The sequence below is a fragment of the Myotis brandtii genome, unplaced genomic scaffold (assembly GCF_000412655.1).
Source record: "Myotis brandtii unplaced genomic scaffold, ASM41265v1 scaffold4, whole genome shotgun sequence".
Taxonomy (NCBI): Eukaryota; Metazoa; Chordata; class Mammalia; order Chiroptera; family Vespertilionidae; genus Myotis; species Myotis brandtii.
In genome coordinates this window covers 4943367-4948886 of record NW_005365371.1, presented here as the reverse complement: position 1 = coordinate 4948886, position 5520 = coordinate 4943367, and the positions used below count along the sequence as shown (strand labels likewise).

Genomic DNA, 5520 nt, shown 5'->3' with positions numbered 1-5520 from the left:
TAGAGCAGGGGTGGGCAACCCCTGGCACGCGTGCCAAACATGGCACGCCAGTAACTTTTGCCAGCACGAGAAACCCTCTCTTATAATCTTCCATTTACAATTTTTTTTCTTAATATCGACTTTTTTATTTTTCAGATAAATTCAGTGTAGGTGCATCTTAGATAAATAAATAATTTTACATAACAAGTTATCTTAAAGACCATAGACATGGATTGACGAGAGAGGGGAAGAGCAATTTCTATGCCTCTGCCTTAACTCTCCCTGCCTTCCTAGATCTGACCAGTGTTTTGGTTTCATCCACATATGCTTGTGAATCTTTGTTCTCAGTGATGAATTTTGTTAAGTCTCGTAATAGGAGTAGCCTGACGGATGAAAGTAGTAGCTCGTGCATATCTCTGAAGGTCACGAAATATAAACCTGATGTAAAATCTCTGTCATCAGTGATGCAGCAGCAAAAGTCCCACTGATAATATCAAACGGAGTCATAAAGTTTTCTGTCGGACTATCAGTGTACATGTATACATTAAAAAATAAATGTATTTTTCATCATCATATACTGTGTTTTTGTCGCTCGAATGAATTTTATTATTTCTTTAAGGTTCTTCACATACGTACACCTTAAGAGATATCAAGTAGTCATAACATGTTCTCAAAAAATTAGGGTTGGCACGCAGAAGAATTTTGAGTCAGAGATTTTGCTGGTTTTGGCACGCACTCACAAAAAGATTGCCCACCCCTGGTCTAGGCCATTAGCTGTCCTGGCGGAATTTGGTTGTTGTAAATTTCCACTGACTTTAATCACAAGGTATAGTAATATTAAAAGATGCCCTAAGGGAGCTGTATTCCAGATATACTTCCCCTTACCGCCACTGTGACATTCAAGGGGCATGATTTGGCCCCATCTTCTTGCAGCTGAGCCGGTCCAAAGTTGCTGGCCATTTTGAAATTTTTCTCAGGTCCTGATTCTGCATTATGTTTGACTGAATATCTGGGCCCTGTGGCCTAACCAAGGGACTAATCCTTTCCCCAGAAGGGGAGACAAAGTCCTTGTGGTGGTTACTTTTCTCCTTGATATCCAACAATTTAAATACTGTGATGTGAAGTCAGGACACTCTCATTTTGTTCAGGTCAGTTCCTGTGCTCGTTTATGCCCACACATACCTGGCAGGGAGAGCTCCAGATGGAATTGGCTGGAGCTGCCCTTTGGCATCATTTTTTCTTATGTGTCCCCAAGTAGTGGCACCTGCCTTTGACCCTCTGCTTGTCAGAGGGCCAAATTCATAGACATTTTAAACTTAAAACAAATAGTTACAAAGCTGAACTTTGCCTCAGTGACAAACACACAAACATTCAGAGCTCCGAATATTGTATTGTATCATTAGTTGGCTTTGGTTAGCATGAGTGTGAGAATTTCCCTTCCCAGCTAAAGACAAGCATTGAAATAATACACATAAAGCCTGGGGGAGGTCTCCTGGGGTGTCTTTTTACCCCCTATTAACTGAGAATTAAGAAGATTCCAGGTGTATCTGGCTTGCAACTTGCCTGAGAGGATCCTGCGTGCTGAGCGTGCTGAGGGAGCCTTGCTACAGCCCGCCAAGGTAAGAGAATGCTGAATGTGAGAACTCGCAGCAGTAGTCTTGGAAAGAGCCTGGTGTGAGAGGACGGGGTTGGTGAGGAGCAAATGGCCCTTTGGGAAGAGGTGCTGGCAACCCAAAACAAGAGGCAGCAGCTTTGCAATTCAATTTCCCTTTGAAACAGCAGGCTCTGTTCCTGGTAGAATAATCAGAAAATATAAATAATATTCATTCATTGGAAAAATATTGAAAATATATTAGATAAGCATATAGCTTTGTATCCTGGTTTTTAAAAGTTTATTATAACATATTCCATATTCTTTGAAATAGAATTTGAAGTTCAGAATATGAAATCAGATTTAGGGGTTAAGAATCTTGTCCCGTATTTTTGTCTTTCAAAGTTTGTCTGACCAATTAGAACCTATAATTACTTTTTCTATTGAGGGCATCAGATCATGGCACCTGTATTGTCCTCATTGAAAGAAGTTTCCATGTAATTTCTAAGTAATTCCAACCTCTGTTGGATCACTCACAGAAACAAAGCCCAACTTGTTACCAAAATTCTGTATTCCAAATAGCCTTGTAAATGTGGACCGTCATGCTTGTCTTTCAAAGCAAGAACCGTAGGACAATTGGTGGTGTGCTTAAAAACGTCTTAGTAGTGGGACAGACTTGGGTTGACCTGTCTCTGCCACGTCCCAGCTGTGTTGCTATGGGCTACTTATTCAAGCCCTCAAAGCCTCAATGTCCTCAGCTGCAAAATGGAGATAGTCTTGGGCTGCTTTTAGGACTGTTGCAGAGACTAAGTGAAATAATGCACACAAGGCACCTGGCCTCGTGTCAGGTGCACAGCAGCCCGTCACTAACTGCCAGGTTGTGTTACTGAAGACAGGAACCTGTACTGGGATAGCATGGCTTTCCAGAACAAAGCCCAATGCCTGGCATAGAATAAAGGCTCAATCCGTGTCCACTGAAGGAAGGAAGAACGTCTTATGGGTTGCTGTAGTTTGGGGTGGTATGAACAGTGATGGGGACGCAGTTGTGTGTTTTTTTGTTTTGTTTTGTTTTGTTTTTTTACCTCCCTATATTCTCCCCTCTTTAAAGATCCCAATTACCTCAAAAGAACTTTGCTTAAATTTCTAGTCTATGACCCCCAACTTTGTGACTGAAAACATTTTAAGTAAATCTCTAAGTCAAGAGACAGAAAGGCGGTGGGGATGCAGATGCTGATATAGCTCCTCTTTTTCCCTTAAGGTCCCAACACTGGTTTTCCTTACTCATTCACTCCAGGGAAAACATTGGGCCTCCAGTTCTCATATTGGTAGAATTCAGTATTAGAGTCATGTGAAGATCATGGGCTATTTTCAGCACACTCGATTCTGAGCACCACAGCTGTTTTAGAATAATGCACTGGGCCTTTTCTTTCCTTCACTGTCAATTATAGAAAAAGCCATTTGATACTTCTAAAATTCTGCAGGTTAAGAGTAAGATTTCTTGCCCCCCCCCTTCCATTTTTTTTTTTTAAGAAAACTCAATTGCATCAAGAAAAGCAGAAAACCTGTGGGTTTGGTATAGAAGTAGATGGTGTTATTATTCTCTATTCCTCAGCAGAACTCAGCATTGCACAGTTGGGTGGGCTCCTGGAGGGCTTCGAGGTGGCTGGCTCTCGGCAGGATTTCCCTGTTCCATCTGGCATTCAATGCTTAACACTGAGTGGGGAGAAGACCAGGGACATTCAGAAATGGGGCGGGGCCAGATCTAGCATGGGAGAGATGGGGCCTAGGAAGACAAGGCAAAGACTAGCTTGAGCTGGGACTCAAGAAGGTGGTGTGCTAGGAGGCAATTAGGAGCAGATACAGGGACAGGAGCAAACAATGTGGCTCTCTGGGCAGGGGGATCTTCTGAAGGCACTACATTCCAACTGAGTCTTTTGGGATGCTACCACTTTACAAAGCCTGTCCTGAACCCCTGTCAAAACCCCCCTTTTCAGAAGACTTACAGGAGACTTCTAACAATTCATTAGCTTATGTACATATCCATTTCCCTCTTTGAAGGCAGGGAGTGAGGGCTCTTTCTCTACCAAACCTAGCTTGGTGAAAATTCAACACCACCTTCTTAGTGTTGAAATGAGATGAAAATGTGCTAAGTACCTAAGACCCTGGCCTGAGACCTCTTATCCAGGCAGAGAAATTGTTTTTGTGGTGCAATGGGGAAGGGGGGAAGGAAAGGGCTAAGGAGGAGACAAAATCTTGGCATGGGCCATGTTGGGAGGCATCTGGGTCCCACACTGTTTCTGCTTCCACGTTCAATCCCAGAACTGGTTTCCCATTTTCAAAGTGAGCAGCCAGGGCATTGAAAGGGGTGGAGAGGTTTAAGGTGGGGCTGAGAATGGCTTTGTGAGACTCTCACCCAGTCCAGCCCTTCAGCTGGCCCTCTCTCCTGGGAGAGTATGATGCTGATACAGGAATGGGAGCAAACACTGTAACCCTTTGGGCAGGGGGATCTCCCAAGGGGATTTTGCCTGTCTCAGAGAGCTTATTAGTGATGCTCTGGAGGGCAGGGCAACGGAGAAAGAAAAGGAGCAAAAGCTCAAACTGAACAAATAAATTCCTTGTTAGCAGAATTGATTTGGTGAGAATGAGGCCCGGAAGGTGGACTGAGATGCCTCTTTTGAGTTAACTAATGGCTTAATCTGGGTTCCCCCAAACAGAGCCTGAACAAGGACTTGTATACAGGTAGGAGAATGAATCCCAAGGAACAGGAGTGATGGACTCTAAAGAGTCAAACAAGCAAAGAGGGAAAGAGAAAGGCAATCCAAGGGTGCATTATTGAGTTGATCGAGTTGGGCACTACCATGGGCAACTGGGGCTCCATCATCTTAGGAGCTATATAGAATGTATCTTGGAATCGCCCACTAGAACGGAAGGGTGGACTATTTCTCCCCCAGCCCCTGCCTGCCTTGGTCAAAGTTGGTCCCATGAGGTGTTTGTTCTTTGCAGGGGTCCCAGGCTGCAGTGAGAGAGAAGCCCTGAGGCAAAGAAGATAGGGGGTGCAGCTGAGACAAGGTGCTCTTGGGTTACACCTGTATGCAGCTGGTTACCTCAGCCAAGCTGGAGGACAAAGATAGGTCAGCCACAGGAGTCTGATATAACCACAGGCAGTTCAATCGTTCTCTTCCTGTCTTCCATGAATAGAACTGTATTTCCCTTTACTTCTCAGTCCAAAGTCAGGACCTATGGTTTTCCTACTTGCAATATTAATTCTCCTGTAATTAACTGCTCTTCCAGCAATGCATAATCCTAAAAGTATAACCTGGTGACTTAATGTAGCTCTTCGTTATTATTGATGGCCATGGCATAGAGTAACTCCTTTTAAACACTGCACTGAAGCAGGTATTCTGGCTTGAGTCTGTCTGTGAAATGGGTACAGAGAACCAAGTGCATTCTCCCTCCATGATCGTCCCAGTAGTTTTCCAGGCTGTATGGGTCAGGAGCTGGGGATGAAGAAGACACAGCCTTGAAGAAACTCATGGTTTGGAGCTACTGCCCGGATAATTTCCTTTTCTCCTCAGCCTGTTTCTTATTCTGGAGACTTGGCGGGGGTGGGACAGCCTGTCCTCTGACGCTGTCCTGTTGACACTCTGGGAAGCTGTGCTATTCAACTATTTTTAAACACCCTTCGGAGCAAATCTTTAAATACATTCCATCTGATCAAAAGACAGATTTAAAAACCAACCACCCCTGGTGAGCTCTAAAGACAGCAAGCACGCCCCGGACCTGGAAGGAGCCTCCTCCTCACCAGGGTGTCCTCACTTCCCGAAGCAGCACCTCTCTGGCCTGGGCGGGTTCCAGGAGGGCGACGGCGGTGAGATGTGCGCCCGGCTTAGGTCCGAGCCAGACTGGCTGCAGGGGGCGCCTAGCAGGCAGCTGGGCGCTAAGGGTTGGGG

At 44.9% G+C, this 5520-nt stretch overlaps 1 protein-coding gene across 1 annotated transcript in view; it reads left to right on the top strand.

Moving 5' to 3' along the window:
- Positions 1-1363: 1363 nt before the first annotated feature.
- Positions 1364-5520, top strand: part of BDH1 (3-hydroxybutyrate dehydrogenase, type 1) — a 35950-nt gene continuing 31793 nt past the window's right edge. Inside the window, exon 1 of the mRNA XM_005873185.2 lies at positions 1364-1598. The gene's annotated coding sequence lies outside the window, so the exon portion shown is untranslated. The remainder of the gene's footprint in view (positions 1599-5520) is intronic.